The sequence below is a fragment of the Lynx canadensis genome, chromosome B2 (assembly GCF_007474595.2).
Source record: "Lynx canadensis isolate LIC74 chromosome B2, mLynCan4.pri.v2, whole genome shotgun sequence".
Classification (NCBI taxonomy): domain Eukaryota; kingdom Metazoa; phylum Chordata; class Mammalia; order Carnivora; family Felidae; genus Lynx; species Lynx canadensis.
This window is the reverse complement of record NC_044307.1, coordinates 92,863,446-92,877,328: the sequence shown is the minus strand read 5'-3', so window position 1 is coordinate 92,877,328 and position 13,883 is coordinate 92,863,446. Positions and strand designations below refer to the sequence as shown.

At 33.7% G+C, this 13,883-nt stretch overlaps 1 pseudogene; it reads right to left on the bottom strand.

Annotated features, from left to right (window-relative positions):
* Window positions 1-10,566: 10,566 nt before the first annotated feature.
* On the bottom strand, window positions 10,567-11,442 carry LOC115513383 (annotated as a pseudogene).
* Window positions 11,443-13,883: the final 2,441 nt, after the last annotated feature.

Here is a 13,883-nt window from a genome sequence, read left to right as displayed (position 1 = left end):
GGGACGCAGCGAAGGCAGTCCTGAGAGGAAAATACATTGCAATCCAGGCCTATCTCAAGAAACAAGAAAAATCCCAAATACAAAATCTAACAGCACACCTAAAGGAAATAGAAGCAGAACAGCAAAGGCAGCCTAAACCCAGCAGAAGAAGAGAAATAATAAAGATCAGAGCAGAAATAAACAATATAGAATCTAAAAAAACGGTAGAGCAGATCAACGAAACCAAGAGTAGGTTTTTTGAAAAAATGAACAAAATTGACAAACCTCTAGCCAGGCTTCTCAAAAAGAAAAGGGAGATGACCCAAATAGATAAAATCATGAATGAAAATGGAATTATTACAACCAATCCCTCAGAGATACAAACAATTATCAGGGAATACTATGAAAAATTATATGCCAACAAATTGGACAACCTGGAAGAAATGGACAAATTCCTGAACACCCACACTCTTCCAAAACTCAATCAGGAGGAAAGAGAAAGCTTGAACAGACCCATAACCAGCGAAGAAATTGAATCGGTTATCAAAAATCTCCCAACAAATAAGAGTCCAGGACCAGATGGCTTCCCAGGGGAGTTATACCAGAAGTTTAAAGCAGAGATAATACCTATCCTTCTCAAGCTATTCCAAGAAATAGAAGGGTAAGGAAAACTTCCAGACTCATTCTATGAAGCCAGCATTACTTTGATTCCTAAACCAGACAGAGACCCAGTCAAAAAAGAGAACTACAGGCCAATATCCCTGATGAATATGGATGCAAAAATTCTCAATAAGATACTAGCAAATCGAATTCAACAGCATATAAAAAGAATTATTCACCATGATCAAGTGGGATTCATTCCTGGGATGCAGGGCTGGTTCAACATTCGCAAATCAATCAACGTGATACATCACATTAACAAAAAAAAAGAGAAGAACCATATGATCCTGTCAATCGATGCAGAAAAGGCCTTTGACAAAATCCAGCACCCTTTCTTAATAAAAACGCTTGAGAAAGTCGGGATAGAAGGAACATACTTAAAGATCATAAAAGCCATTTATGAAAAGCCCACAGCTCACATCATCCTCAACGGGGAAAAACTGAGAGCTTTTTCCCTGAGATCAGGAACACGACAGGGATGCCCACTCTCACCGCTGTTGTTTAACATAGTGCTGGAAGTTCTAGCATCAGCAATCAGACAACAAAAGGAAATCAAAGGCATCAAAATTGGCAAAGATGAAGTCAAGCTTTCGCTTTTTGCAGATGACATGATATTATACATGGAAAATCCGATAGACTCCACCAAAAGTCTGCTAGAACTGATACATGAATTCAGCAAAGTTGCAGGATACAAAATCAATGTACAGAAATCAGTTGCATTCTTATACACTAACAATGAAGCAACAGAAAGACAAATAAAGAAACTGATCCCATTCACAATTGCACCAAGAAGCATAAAATACCTAGGAATAAATCTAACCAAAGATGTAAAGGATCTGTATGCTAAAAACTATAGAAAACTTATGAAGGTAATTGAAGAAGATTTAAAGAAATGGAAAGACATTCCCTGCTCATGGATTGGAAGAATAAACATTGTCAAAATGTCAATACTACCCAAAGCTATCTACACATTCAATGCAATCCCAATCAAAATTGCACCAGCGTTCTTCTCGAAACTAGAACAAGCAATCCTAAAATTCATATGGAACCACAAAAGGCCCCGAATAGCCAAAGGAATTTTGAAGAAGAAGACCAAAGCAGGAGGCATCACAATCCCAGACTTTAGCCTCTACTACAAAGCTGTCATCATCAAGACAGCATGGTATTGGCACAAAAACAGACACACAGACCAATGGAATAGAATAGAAACCCCAGAACTAGACCCACAAACGTATGGCCAACTCATCTTTGACAAAGCAGGAAAGAACATCCAATGGAAAAAAGACAGTCTCTTTAACAAATGGTGCTGGGAGAACTGGACAGCAGCATTCAGAAGGTTGAAACTAGACCACTTTCTCACACCATTTACAAAAATAAACTCAACATGGATAAAGGACCTGTACGTGAGACAGGAAACCATCAAAACCTTAGAGAAGAAAGCAGGAAAAGACCTCTCTGACCTCAGCGGTAGCAATCTCTTACTCGACACATCCCCAAAGACAAGGGAATTAAAAGCAAAAGTGAATTACTGCGACCTTATGAAGATAAAAAGCTTCTGCACAGCAAAGGAAACAACCAACAAAACTAAAAGGCAACCAACGGAATGGGAAAAGATATTTGCAAATGACATATCAGACAAAGGGCTAGTATCCAAAATCTATAAAGAGCTCACCAAACTCCACACCCGAAAAACAAATAACCCAGTGAAGAAATGGGCAGAAAACCTGAATAGACACTTCTCTAAAGAAGACATCTGGATGGCCAACAGGCACATGAAAAGATGTTCAGCGTCGCTCCTTATCAGGGAAATACAAATCAAAACCACACTCAGATATCACCTCACACCAGTCAGAGTGGCCAAAATGAGCAAATCAGGAGACTATAGATGCTGGAGAGGATGTGGAGAAACGGGAACCCTCTTGCACTGTTGGTGGGAATGCAAATTGGTGCAGCCGCTCTGGAAAGCAGTGTGGAGGTTCCTCAGAAAATTAAAAATAGACCTACCCTATGACCCAGCAATAGCACTGCTAGGAATTTATCCAAGGGATACAGGAGTACTGATGCATAGGGGCACTTGTACCCCAATGTTTATAGCAGCACTCAACAATAGCCAAATTATGGAAAGAGCCTAAATGTGCATCAACTGATGAATGGATAAAGAAATTGTGGTTTATATACACAATGGAATACTACGTGGCAATGAGAAAAAATGAAATATGGCCTTTTGTAGCAACGTGGATGGTACTGGAGAGTGTGATCCTAAGTGAAATAAGCCATACAGAGAAAGACAGATACCATATGGTTTCACTTTTATGTGGATCCTGAGAAACTTAACAGAAACCCATGGGGGAGGGGAAGGGAAAAAGAAAAAAAGAGGTTAGAGTGGGAGAGAGCCAAAGCATAAGAGACTCTTAAAAACTGAGAACAAACTGAGGGTTGATGGGGGGTGGGAGGGAGGGGAGGGTGGGTGATGGGTATTGAGGAGGGCACCTTTTGGGATGAGCACTGGGTGTTGTATGGAAACCAATTTGACAATAAATTTCATATATTAAAAAAAATAATAATAAAAAAATAAAGTATTATTTGTGAAAAAAAATTGACATGTAAAATAAGATAATTCAACATGACCAATGCAATTTATTCTTAAAATTTGTTGGTAATTTAACATTTAAAAAACAAACAAACAAACAAACAAAAAGGGCATGTAATAATTGGTACTGAATTTCAGCAAATGTGATTTCTGTTTAGGATTTTTCTATATTTGTCCTTGAGAGGTATAGAAGGAAGAAATGAGAGATAATATGCTCATCCTTTTAAATAATTAATGGATTTGTTGGTGAACCTCTAACCAGTTTAAATAAGAAAAAAAGACACAAATTACCAATATTAGGAATGGAAAAGTAGCCATCACTCCTGAATCCTTAGACATTAAAAGGGTATAAGGGAATTATATGCCCATAAATTCAATCTTAGGTGAAATGAGCAAATTTCTTGAAAGACACCATATATTTTATGTGTCTATATATATGTGTCTATATATATGTATATATATGTGTCTATATATATGTATATATATATATATAATATGTATATATTAAAATCCTTTCTTGAAAGACACCATATATATTATGTGTCTATATATATGTATATATATATATGTGTGTCTATATATATGTGTGTCTATATATATGTGTATATATATATGTGTCTATATATATGTATATATGTATATATATGTGTCTATATATATGTATATATGTATATATATATATAATATATATATATTAAAATCCTTTCTTGAAAGACACCATATATATTATGTGTCTATATATATGTGTATATATATATGTCTATATATATGTATATATGTATATATATGTGTCTATATATATGTATATATGTATATATATAATATATATATATGAAAATCGTTTCTTGAAAGACACCATATATGTGTCTATATATATGTGTGTATATATATATATGTGTGTGTCTATATATATGTGTATATATATATATGTGTGTGTCTATATATATGTGTATATATATATGTGTGTCTATATATATGTATATATGTATATATATGTGTCTATATATATGTATATATGTATATATATATAATATATATAATATATATATATATATTAAAATCCTTTCCCTCCAAAAAATTCTAACTCCAGATTTTTCACTGGTGAATTCCACAAAGCACTTAAATGTAAATATAACACCTGTTTTATACAAGAATCACCAGAAAATACAAAGATGGGAATACTTCTTAACTCATTTTGTGAAACTAGTCTTGTCCTGATACCAGATTCAGATAAAGAAAGCATAAGAAAATAAAACCATAGACTCATATTCATCACAATTACAGATCAACGATTATCAAGAAGAAAAGTAGTCCATCAAATCTTGCAATATATAATAAAACCTCATATTTAAGAAGGACTCATAAAAGAAATGCAAGTTTTGTGCAACATTCAAAAATTGAAATTAGAAAATCAGTCTTGAATAAAATGATCCAAAGCTTTTAGAATAAATGGCTTTTATCTAGGGCTGTGATATGGAATAAACAAGATGAGTTTGGAGTATCTTGCATAATTCCAGAAAATAAAAAAGTGCTCCCATCCCTCACAAAAGCAAAACAAAATAAAATAAAACATAATGACCAGATTGTGCAAAAAGGACACAGGGGCCAAGTGAAAGAGGTACCAGTGACCAAATTTAGAATAATTTGAGCAAGAAGATCAATAATATGGTATTGTATTATACTACATTGCATTAGACATTACTATAAAATGAACATCATATTTATATTGGTATATAATGATTAAATAAATAAAGTTCAAAGCATGGGAATCTTTTGTGCAGAAAAATTCCAAACAATTTATGTAAATATTCCTTGCTCAAGCAGGTGTAATGTAACTTCTCATCCTATAAGTATGGATTGTGGATAGTAACTTCCCTCCAAAGAGTATGGAAACAGTATGGAAAAGGGTGAGGGACAGAATAATTTTACAAGGAAGAAAGCTTACAAAACTATTTCAACCTGAAAAGTCATGATAGCATGTATCCTGATAGGAATGATGAGACTAGGACTTAGTCTTTTGGTCTTCCTTCCATTTAATTATGAAGAACCATAAAACAAATACCAGTTTGAAGCACATTCTGGGAAACATCTGATCAGTACTCTTCAACACTGTCAACTCTTCAAGAACAACAAAAAGTCATAGCCAAATGAAGCATAAGGAGATATGGTCACTGAGTGTAATATTGAGATAAGATTCTGTAACAGAAAAAAGGACATTAGATAAAAGTTAAGGAAATTTGTAAAAGATGGGCTTTCTTAAATAATAATTTATTAATGTTGATTCATGAAATGTAGCACATTTAGCGAACCAATGTAAGATGTTAATAAAGGAAAACAGTGTGGGCACTAAGAAACTCTGTATTATCTTCATAGTGTTTCTGTAAATATCAAACTATTCTAAAATTAAAAGCTTATTTAAAAGTTAATCAATGTGTTCTAAGACTTTTCAAAAATCCATATAATTATAATCATATCATTTGGTCTAGAAAAAAATTGGCATCATTCAACATATATTCAGTTAAAAATTCTCAGCAAACTTGGAATAGAAGAAAATATTTTTGTCCTGATAAAGGGTGTCTAAGAAATACTCACAGTCAACATCACACTGTATGATAAAAGATTGAATGTTTTACCTCTAAGATCAGGAACAAAGCACAAATATTCATTCTCATCACTTTTATTTAACATTGTATTGTATTGAAAGTTTTAGCAGTACCCTAAGACAAGAAAAATAAATGTAAGAAAATTGGAAAAGAAGAAATAAAATTGTCCCTATTTATAGATAATAAGATTAGCAATCTAGAAAATCCAAATAATCTACAAAGTTCTCAAAATTAATAAATGAGTTTAGGAAGGTCATAAAATACAATTTAAAAACATATTTTAAAATCTTATTTCTATATTCTAGCATTGACAATGTAGAAACCACAATTTAAAAAGATATTATTTATAACAGGTAAAAACATTGAAATGCTGAGTTACAAATCTTACAAAATATGTGCAGGAACTGTAGACCAAAAATAAGGAATCAAAGACCCAAATAAATAGAGCAATATACTATGTACTTCATTTGGAAGACTCAACATAGCAAATGTCCCCAAATTGATCTATGAATTCAGTGGAATCACAATAAAAATCACCTCAGAATTTTTTTTAAGTATCCGCAAACTAATGTCAAAATTTAAATAGGACTCATATGAACTAAAGCTACTAAAACAATCTTGAAAATGAAAAATATAGCTGAATGATTCACACTAACCAATATCAAACAACCTATAGTGCTAGATGCTGTAATCAATAAAAGGTGGTAGTGACAAAAGTATAATCAAAAAGATTGATGGGATAATAGGGTCCAGAAATTAATCCACACAGGGGCTTTTTGGGTGGCTCAGTCTGGGTTTTGGCTCAGGTCAAGATCTCACAGTTCACGAATTCAGGCTGCGCATTGGGCCCTGTGCTGACAGTGCAGAGCCTGCTTGGGACTCTCTCTCCCCCTCTCTCTCTGTCCCTCCCCTGCTCACTTTCTCTAAATAAATAAATAAATAAATAAATAAATAAATAAATAAATAAATAAAATTTATTAAAAAAAAAGAAGAAATTAATCCACACAAAGGTGGTCATTTGGTTTTTGGCAAAAGTGCAAAGGCATAGCAATGGAGAAGGTATAGCATGTTTAGCAAGTGGTGCTGATTCTATTTACATAAAATTCTAGAAATTGCAAACTAATCTATAGTGCCAGAAAACAAATCAATCCTTGTCATATAATTGGGAGATAGGAAAGATTGCATCTTTGGGGGAAGATATAAATGTTGGGTATTTTGATATTGGTAATGGTCTCTTGGGGCATATGCACAGTTTATTGTATGTCAATATTACCTCAATGTATACAAATTTTCAAAATTATAATGGAAAAAAAACCAATATTTCATATTGTTATTTTAGTCTATGGTATGCACCATTCAATTATGTAAACAGATACTTTAACACACAAAAGCAATTTTTTAAAAAAGAACAGTTATTAAACAAATACATCAGGCAGCGAATTAGTGCTTATCTCACTTTATCTTTACTACTACCCTTTGAGGCAGTAACTTTATTTTAGAAATAGATTCAGAAGTTCAGAGACATTAGGTAACACTGCAAATTACAAAACAATGTCTTGGGTGCCTGGGTGGCTCAGTTGGTTAAACATCTAACTTCGGCTCAGGTCATGATCTTACAATGAGTTCGAGTCCTGCATAGGGCTCTGTGCTGACAGCTCAGAACCTGGAGCTTGCTTCGAATTCTGTGTCTCCCTCTCTCTCTGCTCCTCCCCTGCTCATGCTCTGTCTCTTTGTCTCTCAAAAATAAATAAACATTTAAAAACAAATAACCAAAAACAATGTCAGAGGCAAGTTTACGATAATTGCTGAACTGAACTTTCCTAATAAAATGTGTATCTCCCTAACAGTGTAGTTAGAATGTTTGGATATGACACCATCAGATTTGTAAGGGTGTGATAGGAAGAAATAATTGCAAGAAGACCAGATAGGTGGCTAATTTCAGTATTCTATACAACAAGCAATTGCAGTCTGTACTGGGACAGTGGAAATGAAGACAAAGGGATATATCCAAAATATATTTGTAAGAAAACTCACTTATACATACATATCCCAGTGACTTTGTGAACATGACAAAATATTTTTTGTTGTTTAGAGCAAATAAAATTATTAATAACAAAATTAATTACCTTTGTTTAATTTATTTGGGTCTCCTTGAATATATTAAAGTTATAGTCTCTATTGCTTCATCTTAAATCTATCATTGGAATTAATTTAACTTACATTTATTAAGATACTACATTGTTCATATTGCTTGGCTAAGAAAATGTAATGAAAGCCATGGTATTGAAAATATTATCCTAACAAATACCAAATCCAAACACGTTAATTATCTGTGTGGATTTCAGTTATCAACTTAGTATCAACACCATCTGCTTTCAGGAACTACAATTCCCTAAACACCTTTTGGTATGATACCTGGATAGAGTCTGCTAATGAGCCACTATTAGGATATTTGTAAGGTGGAAGAAAAGGAGAGACCAGTGTTCTTTAGATGCAGCTGTGGGTCTAGGGCATGTTCAAAGCAACTCGCATCAGGCCCCTGTGAAGCATTTGCTTAGATATTGTAGCTTCTGGGGCTACCAGGGTCTCCTTCAGAATCATTGGTTCCTGTGTAATGGGGGGGAGCTCCCGGTGGATTCTTGATACTTAAAACAGCTGCTGTGGAAGACCTCTTGTGAAACCACCTGATTTGTCACTGCAGGGGAGTCCTTTAATGATAGCTTCTGGCTTCCTTGATCTATACTCCGTCCAACCCATATAATGGGTGAGTTAAGTTTCTAATCTTCTGTATGCAACATATACTTGAAATAGAAGTAATAATTTCTGCTTTTCCTGATGGAGCTCCAATTCAAGATCTAATTTTAGACTTTATTAGACTAATGTAAGACTACTTCAGGTACATTGTTAGGTTTTTACTGTTTCCCCACACCTCTATATACCTATATAAAATTATCTTTACGTGTTCATTGGACTTTCGAATATATATATATATATATATATATATATATAGGTCCTTTTATTAGACCCACAGTTTTTAAACACAGAGATCTTTACCTTTGGATCTCAGTCCCTGGAACTGCTGGGCCTCTGCCTGGCACTAGCAAATGCTCATTTAGTGTCTACTAATTGTTTATTGAAATGTTTATAGCATTAAGTGAATTTATTTTTACCCAAGGATCGACATTATGCTATCTATTTTGAAAATAATAGAAAGGGTGTTACAACAGTATCCACATGGACTGGGGAAGTATAGAGATATGTTTTATATAAAATTTTATATTATCCTACCATCTATATAGTAAAAGAATCTCTGTAACCAATATTGGAGAATTAATGGTGTGCAGCCATAGTTTTATTATTTTTAACAGGTCTAAAGTTTGAGTAACCCATAATAGTTTTTGATAACTTAAAAAAGCAACAAACTTATCTCATTCACTTAAAAGAGAAATATGAAATGAATTTCATGAAGAAAAATTACCCAGGGGATAGTCAAAATTTTGCAGTATAAAAGACTTACCCATTCTCCCTTTATTAGCTTTGTAGACATAACTGCAAAATTAACAAACCATGAAATTCAACACCACACCAAACAGTAACAGATGCCTGACTTTGCAGTTGCTAGAGCAAAAACCCACAAATATATTTCAAGAATTGGAAGAGAGATCATTTTGCTTCCTTTGAACATTCATGCATTTGCATGCTTTATTCAGACCTATTTAGAAAAGATTCCTATTAAATGTAGACTCTAGATCATTGGTGCAATATAGGAAACATTTCAAAACTCACTGAAGCATTGCTATCATGTATCATATTGCAAATATAAGTTGTAGACAATAGTGATAATCACAAATGTTTTATAGAGAAAAAAATTAAATGCCACATCTTTGTGTGTTATTGCAGATCTACTCACAAGGGCTATGTCTCTTTCACTTGAGATATTAAAATTATAAACAAAATTTTATATCTAAAATAATATGGTAATTATTAAAAAATATTAAAAAATATTAAAAAAAGATTTTTCCTAAATCATAAGATTACCAACATTAATTTTGTCAAGAATTCGATTGCTTTATGTTTATAATTCTTTTCATATACTTGAACTTTATATAAAATTACTTTGAAATTATTGAGATGAAATTTAGTCCATTTATAAATCAATTACTACCTTAGAAATAAAACTATGCTCTTTGATCCATATATTCAATTCTTAGGATTTTATCCTAAGGACAGAATCAGAGATGTAGAAGATTTATATACAAATATGGTCAGTCACATATTGATTATCTTTGTAATAGTGGAAAAATTATAAATAAGCTAAATATCCAGTGATAGCAGAATGATTTAATATAATTTATCCATATAACACACCATGCAGCCATATCTGTATTTTATAAGAGACTATTAAATCACATGGAGAAAATGTTTACATTGCCTTTTTTTTTTTTTTTACTGACGTTATTTCACTGTATGTTTTTGTCTCCCCACCATTCCATCTGTCTGACTACCACTACTGCTCTGTCCTATCATAACATTCCATACATACTTAAAACCAAGAAAAGGGCGGAGGAGCTCCATCTTTAAAAACTAAGTAGGCATTTCGGACAACACATTCTTGGCAATGGAACCTGGACAACATTTATCAGACATAGTAGGGAAAGTTCTCACTCTGCATATCAACTGTTACAGAAAGGCAACAAGACAGAAACTTTAACGAACTGTTTAAACCATTTTAAACTATTTTCTTAAAAAGACTTCTTCCACTTCCAGAGATCTTGAATAGCCTCTTGGTCAGTCATCCAGAAGCAATTACTCACAGAATTGATGAACTTGGCTTCCACTTTGGGAAGAAAACCACCTTTTTCTATACTTGCTAGCACTTTTGCTTTAATGTCTTCTATGAAACTAGATCCTGTCAGTGTTTTGGTAGTCTTTTCCTGGTTTTTGAAGAATTCTTGACCTTTTGATCTTGGTCTTGATGATTTTGAGTCTTTTCCATTCTGGTTTGATTTTGTGCATTTTTTGGCTAGAATAGCTATATAGATTTTGAGTGGAATCTCATATAGATTTCTTTACTGGAGGTGAACGCTTCGTCATCGTCAAATTCATCATTATTGTCATCATCTTCATATCATTTTCATCAGCAGCAAGTTTTACTTTTATTCTGTGGAAATTTGCTACCACTTCCTGGGACAGAAGACTTTCCAGCTATACTATGGAGTTTCACATTCTCTTCCTAGTCATCTTCTGACTCTGCGTCTTCCTCCATAGCTACTAAGTGCTGTCCACAAATATGCATGGGCCCTGAACCACATTTCAACCATAAGACCACAGGTGGTATTATTTCACAGCCCCCAAGGGAAACTATTGGCTGTACAGATATTTTCAAAGTGACTTTAATTGGACTGCCTTCATGATTCTTTATCTCTGCTTCAACAATGTATAATCCATCCTTTGCACCAGCCCCAAACTGACCGTTCTTAAAGATGATTGGTGCTCACTTCCTTCATTATCCACTGTAAAGTGATAATCTTTGTCAGCTTTTAGTTCACAACCAAAAAGATAGCTCTGGGGCTTCAGAGGACTCATGTACACATGCACTGAGTCTTCCATGGGGTGTGGTGGCACATACATAGATGGGAGAGAAGGCTAACAGAGATAAACAATTACTGCTCCAGAGAACAGCTATGTAGGACAGAATCACAACATGAAAATCTTTACATTGTAATGAGTAATTAAGTACAACCACAATTTTTAAAATGTTATGAAATATCACCTCCACTCAAGGGTATAATATGAATACACAAACATACACTCACATTCACAAATGAAATCTGTGGCTGGTGTGTAAAGCAAAATGTTAATAGTGGGTCTCTCTGAGAAGACATAGGTAGGTCTTATCTCCCCCTTTGCACATTTCTGTCTTTTAAAATTATCTATTGTAAACATTAGCAAAAATACAAATAGTTGCTGTTGTTTTAAAAATTTAATAACAGAACATAGTTTGACCTGCCAACGGCTTGCACAATAATCAAAGTATTTAATATTATGTGAATTTAGTATTATATGAATTGTGTAAACAACATTATGAGACCAACATATCTGTAAAGTCTTGACTTAGAAATTAAGAGATTACACAATTCTTTATATAATGATCAGGTACAACGTTTCAGAATACTTGAAGTGTTCTCAATCAAATTCAATACTGATCACAGAAATATCAGTTTCCATTAATATGCTAGAGGTAAGAATTCAGTCATTATTAAAAAAGAAAAGAAAAATGCTGCTATAGGTTAGGTACTATGGTAAAGATTAAACATTTTTTAGTTTATGTTATTTAAAAATATTATCAAGTATTCAAAAGGTTATCAAATAGCTTCAAGTACAAGAGAACTCATAACAAGTATACCTACCCATATAATTTGTGAAGGCTTCTCAGAGAAAAATGTTTGAGCTGAGACAAAAAATGAATGGAATAGATGTAGAATAAAACAGCATTTTGAATAGGCAATAGCTTTGGCTAAGATGCAAAATTGGAATAGTAAACATGTAAAGGACTGTAAAATCCCAGCATTGGAATGAAGATGGCACTGACAGAGAATGCAGAAACAGCGTTTCTGTGATAGTAGCTGGACTGCCTGTGAAGGCAGTGTCTTCCACTATCTAAAACAGGTTGTCTTTTATTCTGGGGACAATGGGAAGCCACTGCTTAGTTTTTGGTAAAGAAATTCCATTATCATATATATTTTTTTCAATATATGAAGTTTATTGTCAAATTGTTTTCCATACAACACCCAGTGCTCATCCCAACAGGTGCCCTCCTCAATACCCATCACCCACCCTGCCCTCCCTCCCACCTGCCATTAACCCTCAGTTTGTTCTCATATAGTTTTTTTTTTTTAAGTTTACTCTTTTACATTGTAGAGACTGGATTGAAGGAGGAGGGATGTTGATATCAAATGGATGTTAGAAGATTACCAATAAATTGAATAGGATGGTGACCTGGACCATGGTTGTGGCAATAAAGATGGACTGTAGTAGGCAGACTGGTGAGATTTGGGGCTCATAGAGTAGAAGAAATCATGGATGACTCACAAGTTTCAAGCTTGAGCAACTGTGTAAATGATAGTGCTACTTATTTAAAATGAAAAAGGGACACGGGGAAGATTTAGGAGAAGGTAATAACTCTAGTTTAATTTGAGGTACCTTTGTGATATGTAGGTGAAGATTTTGAGTAGGTAGTTTGATATTTATGAATGGAGCTCAGAAAAAAATGTCTAGTTTCAAATTTGTGAGTGTTACTGGAGATAGTTGGGCAAATTTCACTCTGAGGCCATGGGAATCTGTCTCTTATAACTTGCCATTCAAATAATGATTTTTAATTTCTTGCCCTTGAGGAAAATATACGATTAAGAAATTATACATATTAAGTAAAATATACAAATAATTGTGTGAAAAAGGAAGGAATAATAATATTGTCAAAATTCTGGTGCAAAATTTTTGTGTGTGTGTGTGTGTGTGTGTGTGTGTGTAGGAGTAGTAGGATAGTAAGAGTAGGATGTTCCTCTTAATCTTGCAAATGAGATAGGCAGGTTGGGATAAGATGTCACTAATAAATCTATTCCAAATGTTAATGGAAGTATGTGATGCCTGGGGCCTGCCATTTCTGTCTCAAGAATTATGATAAGAATGAATTAAAATACTTACCCAATTTGAAACAAGTTCCCAGCTTTACCTTGAGAGCTTGTCCACGGAATGTAGATAAATCCTTCTTTGTCCACCCATTTATTAGAGTTAGCTCATCCATGGTTGCCATGAATGCTCAGAAATCTCTCCTGGGGTGGAGGACTAAAAGCAGTGCTGGTGACATCTAAACATTGCTTAGCATTTCCCTGAAGTGGAAGCAAGTAGTCTGTTTAAAACACTACAAACAGAAATCCCATCTCTTGAAATCCTAAAACATCCATTACATTATGTATAAAACCAACAGTGCATGTTCTGTCTTTATTAAGATCTTTACTACTTCTAAAAAATCCTTATGAGCACTACCTGTA